This window comes from Solanum verrucosum, unplaced genomic scaffold (genome assembly GCF_900185275.1).
Source record: "Solanum verrucosum unplaced genomic scaffold, falcon-dt-bn FXZP01000210.1, whole genome shotgun sequence".
Taxonomy (NCBI): Eukaryota; Viridiplantae; Streptophyta; class Magnoliopsida; order Solanales; family Solanaceae; genus Solanum; species Solanum verrucosum.
The window spans coordinates 509,976-527,561 of NW_026020045.1; positions in this window are offsets into that span (position 1 = coordinate 509,976).

The following is a 17,586-nucleotide window of genomic DNA, read 5'->3' on the forward strand; positions in this document are numbered from 1 at the left end:
AATGTTTTAACTATGTTTTAAGACTTACAGTTCAAGTTGAGTAATGATTAAAGAGCAAAGCTTGAAGTTCAATTCTTCAAAATATAAGGACTATGTCTTCCCAAAGGGTTTAAGATGTTTTTCACATTTAAACTAGAATGAAAACCTCGATTTCCAAAGAGCCTTTGGGCTAGTTTTCAAAAAAGAGTAATCGCTTTCTAAATGATGCAAGAGAGGAAACTTTGATTTCCAAGATAGACTTTGAGCTATGTTTTTTAGCACTAATCTCAAATCACAGAAAGAAGTATGTTTTTAGACATAAGAGCTAATTTAATATTTTTGGGAGTAGTATTGTGCACCAATATGAGGAGAGTTCAGAAAACTCACAGCCCCCATAAACCATGTAGCCACCATGGGTAGAAAAGGGTCATACTTTTTAGATGATTTCTTTAGTGCTTTTTAGCATAGACTAGTGGATCCACTTAGTAGGTCAGGTTCTATACCCTCGGCAAGGTATGGGACAACCCTGGCAGCGTGAGGCAAAATGATGTATCATCACAATAGCTCTTACGTGATGGTTGTCGGTTAGAGAAACTCCCACAGAAGTAATTATATTCTTAAATACACAGTTTATTTGTATTTTTACATGCATTTCAGAGTTATATGTGTCTTTGCATACACACAAAGTTGACATCATGTTTTAAACAGCTTTTCTTTATATTGCACTTGTTTTAAACTACTTTATATTGAAATGAGTTCAGTTATGTTGAGTTGAGTTGAGCCAGGTAAGTTCTTCAGATTCCTTTCAAGCTTATGTTGTGTTTAGCATTCCAACTCGCATACTCGTACATTCAATGTACTGATGCCAGTTGGCCTACATCTTATTATGATGCAGACACAGGTACCTACGATCGGCATCGACCTCATCGTTGATCGAGTTGAGCACTTCAGACTTAGTTGGTGAGCCTCCTTGCATTCCGGAGGACTCCTTTTTTATTGCATTTAGTTCTTTCAGTATTTCATTCATTAGGATGTTGTGGGGTTTGTCCCGACATCCATCTCAGTTGTTTTAGAGGCTTCATAGACAGTCAGATGTTAGTTCTTTAGTATTTTCATTGTCATTATCTTATGTTAAGACTTGAGTTTGCCTTAATGGCCAAGTTGAATGTTCCATTATAACATTCCAGTCTATTGCATTGACTTGTCTTTGTTGAATTAAGTCTTCAGTTGAGTAAGTAAGTCAAACCAAGGGTTCGCTTGGGGCCAACAATGGTTCTCGAGTGTCAGTCCCGCCCAGGGTGTAGGCTCGGGGCGTGACAGTTGTCTAACAAACTTAAGATTTATCTCATCACCGGTATCACTTTTTGGCTATGTTTTATTGAATGTGGAGACCATTGGATCTAGTTTTGTCGTTCTTAAGGTTTGTCTACAATCATAGTTATTGATCTAGCATTTTGACAGTTTTGTTAGGGGTTCAATATACTTGGGTGTATCGCCTTGCTGGGCGGTTACTGGACAATTTTCATCTTTAGGTTAGATATGTTTGATCTTCTTTTGATGAGTACTCGACATCTGAAGATCATATTTTTATAACTTAAGCTCGTGAAAATATTATATTGTGAGAATGAAATCTTGATAAGATCCATCATGGTTTGTGCATTATGAGTGTGTGGTGGTTGGCTCATGTTCACTTTTGGTTGTAGCCGATATTGATTCAGAAGGTTATTGTGGTTATGTTAGAAAAGATTCGTCATGATGGTTGTGTTATAGTCTAGTGGGTTTCGGTGTAGGTTGTGTTCATGAGTTAGTTTGTGGCTTTATAATCACTCTTTATTTATAGATCTGCCAAATTTTGATTCGACAGTTCAGTTCTTAATAGTTACTCTTGATGGAATGGTCTTAAGGATGAGCTCACTTGGAGAGATAAACATTGACTCTGGAAATTATACCATAGGCTTTTGGTAACGTCGGTTATTCTTCATTCTTCTTGTATATATTCGAGGATGAACATGAATTTTAGTGGTGGATAATGTAATGGCCCGGAAGGTCATTTTAAGAAATTTTGGAAATTCGTTTAACTAGAGTTAATTAATTGACGGTTAATTATTAAATAACTAATTTTAGTTAATACTTATGGGTTAAGTTTATAATTTGTTTAATGCAATATACCACTTAACCCCTATAAGGAAATAAATTGTTAGGGTTGAGAATTTTTGGTTCATAATTTAAGAAAATAAAAGGAGAACAGAAATCACCTGTTCTAAGAGGCGACCGACGTGGGAATCGCAAACTTCACTTTCAGGTAAATATTATCTAGTCTTTGGTATCTTACCGTTATATTTGAAATGACATTGAAATTGTATTGTTATTATGTCAATTAGGTTGGGATAAAGAAAGTGGGAATTGTTAACTGTGTGCAACGTTATGGGGGACAAACCTGTAGCCCAATCATTAGTTAATCATTGCCAAGTGATAAAGGAACGTTAGTTTTAGCTATTCAATAGAAAAACGTACTGCTTCCGTTCTTTTCTTTTTCAAATATGTCTTATAACCATCATATTATATAATTATCCTAGTTTGATACATTATTATGTGTAATTAAATATAAGGATATAAAAATATATGAATATCATTATATTTATGATATTAGAAAAATTGAAATTCAACCCTAAGCTTGAAATTTGAAAAATATGAGAGTTGTCATGTTAATTGACATCAAGATTAGAAACTTGATTATATATTGGGTGATTTTTGAGTCTAAGCTAGACATATTGTGATATAGGAGGTGTAGTTTCAAAAATTTTATTGTGATTATTTATTTGAATAGATTGCATCGATTTGGAAGCCCAACGAAATGGGAAGGCTCAAGTCCCAGAGTAATTGTTCGATTATTTGAGGCAAGTGAGTTTTTAAACCCTTGTTAAGTGCATAGAATCATGTATTTCCTTGTGGTATGTGTTGGGGAGTAATGAGACTTGGTAATGGGTTGTTGATTTGTCCATGTTGAATAATTTTAATGATGGAAAAAGGGTAATAAAAGGCAATGTGATTAATTATTGGTGTGTGATATGTTGAGAATGGTTTGAAAGACATGTTGATTCATTGTTGATGTTGTATCACGATTGTGTTGTTGTGAATTGTACATTGTTATGAAAATGGTCATCTCTTCATTATTTATGTGAATATTTTTTTTGCATTGGTTCTGAGACATGATTGTGATAAGTGTTATGTGGATTGAGTAAGAATAAGAAATTAAAGATGATGTACCATTTCAAGAAGGTGTCGTGCGCCGCGAAAGATTTTATTATCGAGGGTCGTGTCGCACGCCGTGACGGATGCATGAACAGATATTTTCCCCATGGGTCTCGGACTGAGAGACAGCGGGTGTGTATCACTAGGCCAGACATGCATCACTATACTTGGCATTGCATTGCACATCTTTATCATTAGTGAACTTGATATTGTGTTTTGCTAATCTTGTGAGTGCCATTATGTGGAACTTGTGATTGATGAATAATGAGCTTGTTGTTGAGGATATGTAATTGTTAGAGTGTTGTTGTTGAGTTGTGTGCTATGTAAATTATGAACTGTTAGGTTGGGCTAGTTTTATGCAGGTTGTAGTTGTGGAGGTTCGGTTGGGGTGTAAGGAGTACTTGTATTCTATTCCCTTAGCTTGTGTTTAGAAGTTACTTGATGAGTACCGTATGGTTTGGTACTCACCCCTTGCTTCTACATTTTTGTAGGTCCCTAGCCCGGACCTTCGTGATACTTTCTCTTCTTTTCTTGTCTGCGGCTTCCTGTGGACATTTGTGAGGTAGTTGTTTATCATCTCAACAGACCTCTTTACTCCTACTTATGATCTTGATATATTCTAGAAACAATGTCATTTGAGACTTGTATTTTTTTTCTTTTGAATCAATTGTAACACTTTAGAGGCTTGTACACATGACAACCAGGATTAGAAGATTTGGTTAAATTACTTGTTATCCACATTAGTGATTGTTATTAAACCTTTAATTTATTTTATTTCTGTACTTTATCACCATGGTTGGGTTTTAGGCTGACTTGTCTTGGTGGGATAAGACGAGTGTCATCACGTCCATTTTTGGGTCGTGACAAGTTACGTCCAGGATGTAGGTTCGGGGAGTGACATTTTATGTGTAACTGTGTATATATAATTTCAAAGAGAAAATATATATGTCTTGGATAATTCTTTCCTAAAATGTTTTAACAAATAAAAACTAAGAAAAAATACAAAGTCAGCAAAGAAATAAACAAACCTATAATTTTTTGAAATTCTTAAAACCTATGGATATAGATCTCAAATTTCAATATCATTTATAAAACTCATACAGACGGAAAATTATCTTTACATCAACAAAAATATATATGTTCTAATACAATACTCACCGATTTAAACCGTGAAAATAACTTATTACAAATAAATTTGAATATAATAAATTGGGATAAGGGTCTGAAATATATCTGAACTTTGATCGAAATTGTTGTTACGATACAAAACTTTGGAAAGGACCTTTTACCCCCTGCACTATTTAATAGTGTATTTTAAAGGTATATATGTGCTCACGTGGACATAAAAAATATTGCATAATTATAAATAGTAATTTGTCCATGTGGCACATATATACCTTTAAAATAAACTATTAAATAGTTCAAGGGGTAAAAAATACACTATTAAATAATTCAAGGGGTAAAAAATACACTATTAAATAGTTCATGGGGGGTAAAAGATCCTCCATAAAGTTTGGTATCGTAATAGCAATTTCAGTCAAAGTTAAAGTATTTTTCAAACCCTATTCCATAATAAATTTGTGGTTCAATCTTTCACCGAATTCACGCATAACAAGAACTTTAGTATATAAGACTGAGTAAAATAAAAATAAATTATATTGTAAAAACTGATCTCAATCAACCTAAAAATTTCATATTGTAAAAATTATGAAAAAAATTAGAAAATCATTACACATAAAAATTTCAAATCAAATTAAAAACTGAGATAAATAAGGGGGAGGGGAGAGGGACTTACAGAGAAGTGAAAGGGTGCACATAAGATGGCGGGAGTGAAATTTAAGTTTGAGTATTATTTTTTTCCCTTTGCTTATTATTATTATAATATAATATAAAAATGTATACTTTTACAAATGTTGTTACTACTACTATATAACTAACAGATACAATACAACAATTCGTCCCCCAAAAAATAATCACAAATATAACAAAGAAAGTTATCTAATAAACATAATAATAATAATAATAATAATAATAAGAAGAAGAATAGTAATAAATATAAATGTATACTTTATTTATGTTAATTAAAAAAGTCAATTATTTATATGAAATAAATATTATTCTTAAATATATATTCTTGGTCCTCCGTGATATTGTTAGTTTTGTTATCTACTCTCATTTTAAATATAAATTCTTAACATATACTTTCTCTATCTCATATTAGTTGTCAATTAACAACAATAATTAATAATATACTTAGTGAAATTTCACGAGTGAGGTATGAGAAGGATAAAGTGTACACAAACCTTATCACTATTCGTAGAGTTAGAAATGTTGTGTCACGCCCCGAGCCTACACCCTGGACGTGACTGGCACTCGAGAACCATTGTTGGCTGATTAACGTATCAAGTAGCATTTCATCCAATATTAAATGCCAACGATCGTTCTTTAGTATAATAACCCAACTATGTGAGTTGGGATCGATCCCACAGGGAGTAGTGCTTCCTTCGAATCACTTAAATGGAAGTACAATGACAGTCTCTTCAACCAAACATTTCTTGCACAATTAATATTCAAATCTCAAATTTCGGGTTTTAACTACCAATTCAAACTTATAGCTCAACTCAAGTAATCAAAGATTAAAGTAAAACTTGGGAATTGATCAGCCAACTATTGAATCTCAACAAAATGGTAAACATTACTGCTCATAATAGACTAATTTGTTGTGGGTAGGTCGAGCCATATATAAAGTAACTTTCTCTCGAACAATTACCTTTTCTATGTTGAATTCTTTTGAACTTCAACACTATTGAATGAAGCCCAGCTTTTTACCCTCATCAAATCCACTCTCTCGAGCTGGATACAAAGGACAAGCTCCTTGTTTCACTCTCCCGAGCTGAAACTAACAAAACCCACTACTAAGGATGCTAAGATTGCCACCTTGGCCTTACACTTCTCTCTCGAGCAAGTGCACAACACTAAAATTGACACACAACGTAACGCAATTCAATCTCGAAACACAGCAACAACTTAGACCCATTTCAGATTAGCACCATTCAGAGCAATTAACAAACACCCATTAAGTATATTCAACAGTTGGCTTCATGATCAAAACCCCAAGTAAAGGGTTTTAGCCACTCATCTCAAAAATAAAAAGATCAGAATTAATTATCACCCCCCATAATTGGGTACAAGATGAAATTCAATTGATAATCTTCTCTCTTACAAAATCTCTCTCAAAATCTTGCTAAAATCACTCTCCCAACCCTTTGGTAGTGTTTTCTCTCTCAATAATTCTTTTCTCCCTTACTGAATGAATTTCTCTCTCTAGCCAAGACTAATTTAAACAAGTCTGAAATGTCACTACTCAGAGCTACTCGGCGAAGTAAGTCGGGTATCGTTGACGGATCGGCGATTTGCCAATTGCTCTTCATCTCGCCTTCATTTTTTGCTTTTTCTTGGTCTGGCTTCTGTAACTTTAGGCGATCTAGGTCGGTATCCCCGAATGACTCCGCATTCACCCATTATCCTTCCATCTCGCCTATCAACACTTGCTTGTATCTTCTTTCGTACTTTTGGTGACCTGGTTGTCCTTCGCCAACTAGATCGACGATTCGCCGAATTCACCCCATTTTAGCTCCAACGTTTTGTAGCTTTAGGCGGTATCTTGGCGATTTGGCATTTCGCTAAATGATATTGGCGATTCGCCGAACGACATCATCAATCATCAAGCCTTCTTTTATTCATTCCTAACGCTTTTTTTGTTCCTTTTTGCCTAATAGTGTCCATTCTTTGTCTCTAAGTCCAAATACCTGAAACTCAAGGGTTTACATCAGTTATTAAGACAAAATATGTATTTGAGGACACTAATTCTATTAAAATATAACCTTAAATGAGTCCAAATTGTGGACTCATCAATACCCCCAACTTAAACTTTTGCTTGTCCTCGAGTAAAACACAAGTTCAGCAGTTCAAAAAGGATGTCTCTAACAGTGCTACACAAGACTCAATCATGAATGTACACAACAAGGCTCAACTTACTCATGCAAGGATCAATTGTATCCTCAAAGATTCAAGTTGTGACACACCATTGTCAAAAATTCTCAAGCTCACTATACTTGCTTCAAATGCAAGTTCGAGCTCAACAAAGGTATTCAAATGCCCTCACACAAAGAATGATTACATATTACACACAATGGTTTTATCATTTCAAATTCCGGAATCAAGTGCAACGCTCACTCTCACAAAGAAGAACACAATGCATGTTTTCACCCATAGGTTTGACCGTATTTTCCAATCAATAATTGTTTTAGCTCACTCAAGATAAAAAAGGTCTTTTCAAGGCTTATATTGGGGCTGAGTGAAAGGTATGGGCATTTAGGCTCAGTGACTTTCATCCTCGTAAAATGTGGTGCTTTCAACACTCCCTTTCCTCTCCATTTATCATCTTCTTTAGTGCTCATAAGTAATCCCATTATTCACTTCTATGGATTGTTCGGAACCCCGTTTCTTTTGTACTTTATTTCACAACTTTTTCATTCGTTTTCTTTTTCTTTCTTTTCTTTCTCTTCTTTATTTTTGTATGGAGGGGTTCCATTTTTCTCAACACCATGGGTTAAAGGGGACTTTTCTTGCACTTCTTGACTCGCCTTTTCTTTTCACCACACCCCCAACTTAGGTTTTTGGCCTAAGTTGGCTATTTAATCAATCACGAATCACGAGGATTATGGGTAGTGGATTAAGAAAGGTCATGGTTTCATCAAGTTTCTTCCAAAGAAAGGTAAGGCTCAAAGGGTGTTCAAAAGAGGTTCACACACTCACAAGGTGGGCCACAAAAGAGGTATATGTCAAATTAGCTCACACTCTTCGAAGTTGCCTAAGATCATATCGAGAAATAGCATTACTTAGTCAACCGGACCAACGGGCAAAATTCTAGGTGTTATCATGCATGGTTCACATTAAGCTCATCACACAAGGCATTGACACCAAAGTCAAGCAAGACTCCACAATTTTGCTAGTGTGCAACGTTCATCACAAGAGAATCAATTTGATACTTGGCTAGTCACAACGAGATGCAAAGTTCACATATTGACTATATAACTTCACTTGGTCTCATCGTATCCGTACATTCATGTTCGTTCAATTATGAGCATTATATGAGTCATCGATATTGATCAAAACTGAGACTCAATTTTGCACAAGAACAGTCACATTTCACACAAACAAGGGGTGTTGTTAATGCTGAGGACATTGAGAGATGAGCAGTGGAATACCCCCACCAAAAACAGTCAACATTGTCCCAAATGTAGGTAGAGAGTGGGTATTTTTTGCAAGCAAACTAAATATTAACAGTAAATAAAGATTGATAAGAAATGAAAACAATCTAGCGTGTAAACAAGTAGAGCAGGGTCACAAGGAATCTTCACTAAGTTGTCTGGTTGTCCATGGAGTGAACTGATCGCCGAGTACTCGTACTCGCCGAAATAGTTCGGTGACTCACCAGGAAAACTTCTGTCTCGCTTATGATCCCTACTCCTGCAAAATCAATACACATTATTCAAAACACTAACACTTGGGTTGCCTCCCATGAAGCACCTTATTTAACATCGTGGCACGACGTAAAGATTCTCTCAAGCATCTTCCAGGTACACCACCTCAATTAAAGAAATCTCCTAGCATTCTCCAAAGTATAATTTTAAGCATTGCCCATTCACCGTAAATGCAGGTCCCTCTTGCCCCTCAACTTCTATGGCACCATTGGTGAATACTCTTTTCACTCTAAATGGTCCTGACCACTTGGACTTGAGCTATCTCGGGAAGAGTCGAAGTCGTGAATTGTATAGTAACACCCAGTCTCCCACTCTAAACTCCCTCCTAAGGATTTTAGCATCATGCCACTTCTTCATTTTTCCTTGTAGAGGGATAAACTTTCATAAGCTCTAAATCAGAATTCATCCAATTCATTTAACTGTTCCACTCCCCCCCTTGAGGTCTTGGTCCAGTCTAGATTTAAGGCTTTCAGTGCCCACAACACTTTGTGTTCCAACTCAACAGGTAGATGGCAAGATTTACCACAAAATAGTTGATACGGAGACATCCCAATAGGTGTTTTGTAAGCAGTTCGGTATGACCATAGTGCGTCATCGAGCTTTCGAGACCAATCGGTTCTGTTGGCATTCACGGTTTTGGCCAAGAATTTTTTGATCTCCGGTATGACACTTCAACCTGGCCACTTGTTTGGGGATGATATAGGGTTGCCACTTTGTGTTTCACCCCATACTTACTTAATGCAGCGGAGAACCACTTGTTGCAAAAGTGGGATCTCCGATCACTAATAATTGCTCTAGGAGTGCCAAATCTCGCAAAGATGTAGCATTTCAAAAATTGGACGATGTTTTTTCCTTCGTTGTTTGGAAGTGCAACAGCCTCGACCCATTTGGAAACATAATCTACAGCCACCAAGATATACTTATTTCCAAACAAGCTCACAAAGGGGGCCATGAAATCGATTCCCCAAACATCAAATAGCTCCACTTCTAAAATAGGAGTAAGGGGTAACTCGTGCCTTTTAGATACTCCACCTTGCTTTTGACATTGGGCGCATTTCTTTACAAATTCATACGCATCCTTGTAGAGGGATGGCCAGTAGTATCCACTCTGGAGAACTTTAGCGGTTGTACGCACCCCGCTATGGTGGCCTCCCACTGGCGACGCATGACAAGCATGGAGAATTCCTACCGCCTCTTCTTCTGGAACACACCTTTTAATGATATGATCTGCACATTCACGAAACAAGTAAGGTTCATCCCATAAGTACTTTTTAACGTCGAACATGAACCTCTTTCGTTGGTAAAAGTTCAGCTCATTCGGCATTAGTCCGCACACAATGTAATTTGCGAAATCTACATACTAGGGAATCTTTTCAAGGGAGATTGCAAACACATGTTCATCAGGGAAGGAATCGTTTATGTCAGTTTCAGGTTCATCAGGGAAGGAATCGTTTATGTCAGTTTCAGGTTCATCATTCTCCTTGCCCTACAACCTCAATAAGTGGTCAGCCACCGATTTTTGCAACCTCTTCTATCTTTGACCTCAAAGTCAAATTCTTATAATAGTAGCACCCACCTTATCAACCTTGGTTTTGCATCCTTCTTTGCCATCAAGTAACGGAGTGCAGCATGATCAGTGTGAACAATTACTTTAGTACCTAACAAATATGCCCAGAATTTCTCAAATGCATAAACTACCGTAAGAAACTCTTGTTCGGTGACGGTATAGTTATGTTGAGCACTATTTAGAGTCTTGCTCTCATAATAAATTGGGTGAAAAATTTTGTTGCATTTTTGCACCAATACCACTCCCAGTGCTGTGCCACTAGCATCACACATTACTTCGAAAGATTCGGACCAATCAAGGTTGATAATGACTGGGGTGGATACTAATTTTCCTTTCAAGCTTTGAAACGCCATCATACAAGTGTCATCAAAATAAAACGTCACTTCCTTCTCCAAGAGTTTGCAAAGGGGGTATGCAATCTTTGAGAAGTCTTTGATGAACCTCCGGTAGAAATCGGCGTGTCCCAAGAAGCTGCGAACACCCTTAACTGAAATCGGCGGGGGTAATTTTTCAATCACCTCAACTTTTGCCTTATCGACTTCCAATCCTTTTTGTGACACCTTGTGCCCAAGAACTATGCCTTTCTTCACCATGAGGTGGAATTTGTCCCAATTCATAACCACGTTTGTTTCCACGCATCTTTGGAGTACTTGCCCCAAGTGTGCCAAACATTCTTCGAATGTATCTCCGACGACTGAAAAGTCATCCATGAAGAACTCCATAGAGTCTTCTACCATGTCCGCAAAAATGGATAACATGCAACGCTGAAATGTCGCTGGGGCATTACATAGCCCAAATGGCATTATTTTGAATGTGAACGTTCCATAAGGACAGGTGAAGGTGGTTTTCTCTTGGTCTTCCTGCGCAATAGAGATTTGGTTGTAACTGGAGTACCCATCTAGAAAGCAGTACCATCCCCTCTCTGATAGTCGGTCAAGCATTTGATCCATAAAGGGCATTGGAAAGTTATCATTTTCAGTCCATGAGTTTAGCTTCTGATAATCCATGCATACTCTCCACCCGGTCACCGATCTAGTCGGCACAAGCTCCCCCTTTGCATTTGGGACTACCGTGATACCTCTTTTTTTCAGTACGCATTGCACCGGGCTTACCCATTTGCTATCCGTAATAGGGTAGATCACACCTGCGTCTAACCACTTGATGATCTCCTTTTTTACCACTTCTTGCATTGGTGGGTCCAATCTCTATTGATGCTTTACACTAGGCTTACAATCTGTATCACGCTGAATCTTGTGAGTAAAGATACTAAGGGGAATGCCCACTATATCAGCGATGGTCCATCCAATAGCTTTTATATGCTTTCGCAATACTTCAAGAAGTAAACTCACCTGTCATTCAAGGAAATCAGCTACAATGATCACTGGTAAAGTGTTGTTTACCCCCAAGAAAGCATATTGGAGATGAGCGGGCAAGACTTTCAATTCCAGATTAGGTAGTACATCAGTTGACGGCTTTGCAAGAGGACTTTCTCTATTTTTTTGGTCAATATCCAGCTTGATTGGATTCTTTGAATATGCTCCTAATCCCATTAAGGCAGCTACTACTTTCTCATAGCCCTGAACTTTGGATTCATCATAATTAGTAAGCACAGATTCAAGTGGTTCATTCATGCACATCAAATGGCTCACACTAGCTACCGCCTCATCAATAACATCCTCGGTGGACACCACATGAATTTCACTTGGGTGTTTCATGGATTTACAAATATTGAATGTTATATCATCATCGTTCACCCAAAAATTCAATTTTCCACTTTCAACATCCACCAATGCTCTCCCAGTTGCCAAGAATGGCCTTCCTAAAATAATGGGGATTTCGGTGTCGATCTCACAATCTAAAATAACAAAATCAGCCGGGAAGATGAACCAATCTACCTTTACCAAGATGTTTGATTGACCGGTCCACCATCAGGAGTCTCATGGTGGTTGCTTTCGGTTCTCCAAACCGAGTTGCTTGTATATTGCATAGGGCATTAAGTTGATGTTTTCCCCCAAGTCGTATAAATATTTCGCGAATTGGAGCATGCCAATGGTGCAAGGGATGGTGAATGCCCAGGGGTCTTCTCTCCTTGTGATCAGCATTTTAATCATAATTGCGCTGCAACTATGGGACACTTCAATTGTTTCACAGTCCAAGTTCCTTTTCTTTGTGACTAGCTCTTTCATGAACTTGGCATATCCTGGCATTTCCAATAATGCTTCCACCAGCAGAAGGTTTATTGATAGCTTTTGAAATACCGACAAGAACTTCTTGAACTTCTCATCTTCATTCTTCTTTTTTTAGCATTGGGGAAATGGTGGAGGTATTTTGGGTAAAGGTTGTATAACTTTTGGAATTTGAACAAGTTGTTCCACTTCTTTTTGCAGTTCTTTAGAAAGGTTTGGTTGAATAAGTGATTTTTGTTCCTCCATAGCTTTACCTTCTTCATGCTTTTGAGTATCTTCATTTCCCATCACATTACCTATTGCCACCTTTCCGCTACGTGTAACTACAGCCAGCCCTCTCTCGTTATCTTCCATCGGTGCCTTTGATGTCAACTGAGTAGATAATACACTCAGTTGTCCTTCAAGTATTTTGATGGTATCGGCATGAGAATTTACTTTCCTGTTCAATGATGAAAAGTCATCTTTCATTCCTTTCAACAAATCATCCGACCCCTCAACTTTATTAAGTATGCGTGATAATAAATCATTCACCCAGGCGCTGCCTGCACTCCCATTTGATTTTGGGCTTTCACTTGAGTAATTCTGGTTCTCCTCATGATCATATTCCTTTTTCCAGTAATCATCTTGCTCAGCCCAATCCTGATGATATCTTCTTTGTTCTTCTCCCCTTTTATAGTTCCAACCTTGATTTCCACCTTGCTGTTGATGGCGTGGGTGGAAACCCTCCTCATATCTTTTGAAGTTTCAACCTTGGTTCTCCCCCGGCCTTGAGTAACCAAAAGAAGAACCCTTCTCAAGTCAAAATACTTCACATGTCCCCTTCATGTGCTCTTGTAGAACTTCCATTTGAGTTAACATCTTCTTGATGTTCTCATCTCTCTCTCTTTATCAAGTTATTCTTGCATTAGTCGAAAATGAAATGGAGAGACCTGATCCTCTTGGGTGTACCATGCTTGGTTTATCCTAGTCATTTCATCCAGAAGAAACTAAGCTACCTAAAATGCTTATAACATTATTTCTCCTCATACCAATTGATCAGCTACTCCATTATTAACGGAATCTAGACTCCGGTAGAAATATTGAAGTAACAAATCATTTGGTAGCCCATGAGTTGGGCATTTAAGTAGGAGCTTCTTGAATCTCACCCGTGTTTCATGGATGGGTTCTCCCTCATGTCGCTTGAAACTTTGAATTTTGTCTCTAAGTTTCATCATCCTTGATGGAGGAAAGAATCTTGTGTTAAAGGCTACAACCAACACTTCTCATGATGTGATGGAATTGTTTGGTAACTCGGCTAACCATTTATTAGCTTCTTTTGTTAAGGACAGTGGGAATAACTGTAGCCGAATTGATGCTTGAGACACATTTTTTAATGAAAAAGGGCTGCAAACCTCAATAAAATTTCTCACATGCTCATATGGATCTTCGTGATCTAGCTCTCCATATATTCCCCTCATTTGGAGAAGATGAAGAATTGTGCTAGTGACTTCAAACATCGCACTCTCTTCAGTTCGTGGGATGCAGATTGCACCTATTCCACCCGATTGAGCTGGGTCGTAAACACTATTGATGTCGTCGATACCTTCTCGATGACGTGCTCAGCTGTCATTCATCTCTTCTTCACTCATGCTCACTTTCACGTATTCCAGCCACTACCTACACAAAGTAGCCGAAACTACTTCAAATACAGCCAACGAATTTTTAGAGTGTCAAATCTTCAATCAAAGAATCCTAAGTAATGCTACTCCCTTGCAGCGGCGTCATTTTGATTAATGTGTCAAGTAGCATTTCATCCAATACTAAATGCCAACGATCGTTCTTTAGTATAATAACACAACTATGTGGGTTGTCGATCCCACAGGGAGTAGTGCTTCATTCGAATCACTTAAATGGAAGTACAATGACAGTCTCTTCAACCAAACATTTCTTGCATAATTAATATTCAAATCTCAAATTTCAGATTTTAACTACCAATTCAAACTTATAGCTCAACTCAAGTTATCAAAGATTAAAGTAAAACTCAGGGAATTGATCAACCAACTATTAAATCTCAATAAAATGGGTAAACATTACTGTTCATAATAGACTAATTTATTGTGGGTAGGTCGAACCTTATGTAAAGTAACTTTCTCTCGAACAATTACCTTCTCTACGTTGAATTCTTTTGAACTTCAATACTGATTGAATGAAGCCGAGATTTTTACCCTCATCAAATCCACTCTCTTGAGCTGGATACAAAGGACAAGCTCCTTGTTTCACTCTCTCGAGCTGAAACTAACAAAACCCACTACTAAGGATGCTAAGATTGCCACCTTGGCCTTACACCTCTCTCTCGAGCAAGTGCACGACACTGAAATTGACACACAACGTAACGCAATTCAATCTCGAAACACAGCAACAACTTAGACCCACTTCAGATTAGCACCATTCTCAGCAATTAACAAACACCCATTAAGTATATTCAACAGTTGGCTTCATGATCAAAACCCCAAGTAAAGGGTTTTAGCCACTCATCTCAAAAATAAAAAGATCAGAATTAATTATCACCCCCCATAATTGGGTACAAGATGAAATTCAATTGATAATCTTCTCTCTTACAAAATCTTGCTAAAATCATTCTCCCAACCCTTTGGTAGTGTTTTCCCTCTCAATAATTCTTTTCTCCCTTTCTGAATGAATTTCTTTCTCTAGCCAAGACTAATTTAAACAAGTCTTAAATGTCATTGCTTAGAGCTACTCGGTAAAGTAAGTCAGGTATCGCTGACGGATCGGTTATTCACCGATTGCTCTTCATCTCGCCTTCATTTTTTTCTTTTTCTTGGTCTGTCTACTGTAACTTTAGGCGATCTAGGTCGGTATCGCCAAATGACTCCGCAATTCGCCCATCATCCTTCCATGTCTCATATCAGCACTTGCTTGTATCTTCCTTTATACTTTTGGCGACCTGGTTGTCCTTCGCCGACTAGATCGGCGATTCACCGAATATGGTTACTGTTCGCTGAAGTTTCCCCCATTTTAGCTCCAGTATTCTGTAACTTTAGGCAGTATCTTGGCAATTTGGCATTTCGTTGAATGATATTGGCGATTCGCTGAATGACATCATCAATCATCAGGCCTTTTTTTATTCATTCCTAAGGCTTTCTTTGTTCTTTTTGCCCAATAGTGTCCATAGTTTGTCTCTAACTCCAAATACCTGAAACTCAAGGGTTTACATCAGTTATTGAGATAGAATATGCATTTGAGGATGCTAATTCTATTAAAACATAGCCATTAATGAGTCCAAATTGTGGACTCATCATTGGCCCCAAGCGAACCTTTGGCCTAGCTCAACTCTCAACGGAAGACTTACTCAACAACATATGAACTCAAAAGTAAAACTTTACTCAAAATCTCAAAATAGATACTCAGAATATTTTAAAGAAAACATCCACTGGTACAAAGAGGAAACTCAAGTCTAGAACATCAACAATGAAAGTGAAACAAACTTCTCAACTACTACTATGAAGCTTCTACTAACTAAGATGGACGTCGGGACAAGACCCACGACATCCTAATAACAAAAACAGAAATGTAAATTCAATGTGAAACCCTTCGAAAAGCAAAAAGGCTCGCCATATCTAGCTGGAACTCGAATGGATCAACAAAGCGTCGATTGCTGATCCTGATTACCTGTATATGCATCATAAAATGATGCATGCCAAATGGAATCAGTACATTGAATGTACGAGCATGTAAAGAGAACACTGAACATAACCAGCAAGCTTGAAATGATAAAAAGAAAAGAAACCATACTCACCTCAACTCAACTCGAGTAAAGGATACTTAAGAACTCAGAAGTACACAACTCAGTTCAATATAAAAGAAATAATAAGATGCATTAAAAAGAAAGTAGTTAAAACAGTAATTTGTAACACAATGTATTTAAAAATACAATAAAACTCTTTTACTCTTATTTGTATGTAAAGATACACAATAACTCAATTTGGCAGATTCTCTAACCAACAATCATCACTATGAGCTATGTGATGATACAGTGTCTTGCCCAGGCTGCCAAACCTGTCCTATACTTTGCCAGGGCATAAGACCTCTCAACTAAGTGGATCCACTAAGCTATGCTTAAAAGCATTAAGGAATCATCTAAAAAGTATGACTCTTTCTACCCACGTTGGCAACATGGTTTATTGAGACTTGAGTTATCTGAACTCGTCCTCGTATCGGTGCTCAATACTACTCCCAAAATATACTCAGTTCATATGTTTAAAAACACAACTCTTTCTATGGTTTGAGATTATTACTCAAAATCTTTCTCTAAAAAGAGATGTTACTCAACTACTCAAAACTCTTTTGGAAATCTCAGTTTCCTCCTCTTTTAATTGTGAAAACATTTACTCTTGGGACTACTTAGTTCCCATAGATCATTTTAAAGAAAATGAACTTGACTCTAATCTTTCTCAACTCAAGTGGTCAAGCCAACAAACAAGTTTAGAAAAAGTTGTAAAAGACTTTTCGAAATAGGGTTCATGCCGAATGATGGACGTGAATGACTCAATCCAAGATTTTCAATAACCATACCACTACAAGAAAAGGGTGAATTACATAGAGATTTTCCTGGGGATTATTATGAAAAATTGCAGGAAATTCCCCATGTAATTCACATTTTTCCTGTAGTATACATAGAACTCGATACTCGGAACTCAACAACTCAAAAATCAAGAACTTCAATGATACTACTCATTTCAAGAATGCTCAACTCAGAGGGTTCATGCGGAATTATGGGTGAATTACATGCGGATTTTCATACTAATCCCTAGGAAAATCCCCATGTAATTCACACTTTTCCTGTAGTGTACATAGAACTCGATTCTCAGAACTCAACAACTCAGAACTCAAGAACTTCAATAATACTACTCAATCAAGAATGCTCAACTCAGAGGGTTCATGTGGAACTATGGGCATGAACAACTCAACTCATGGACTTCAGGATACTACTCATCTCAGGAATGTTCAACTCTTAAGGTTCATGCAGAATTATGGGCATGAACAACTCATATCAAGG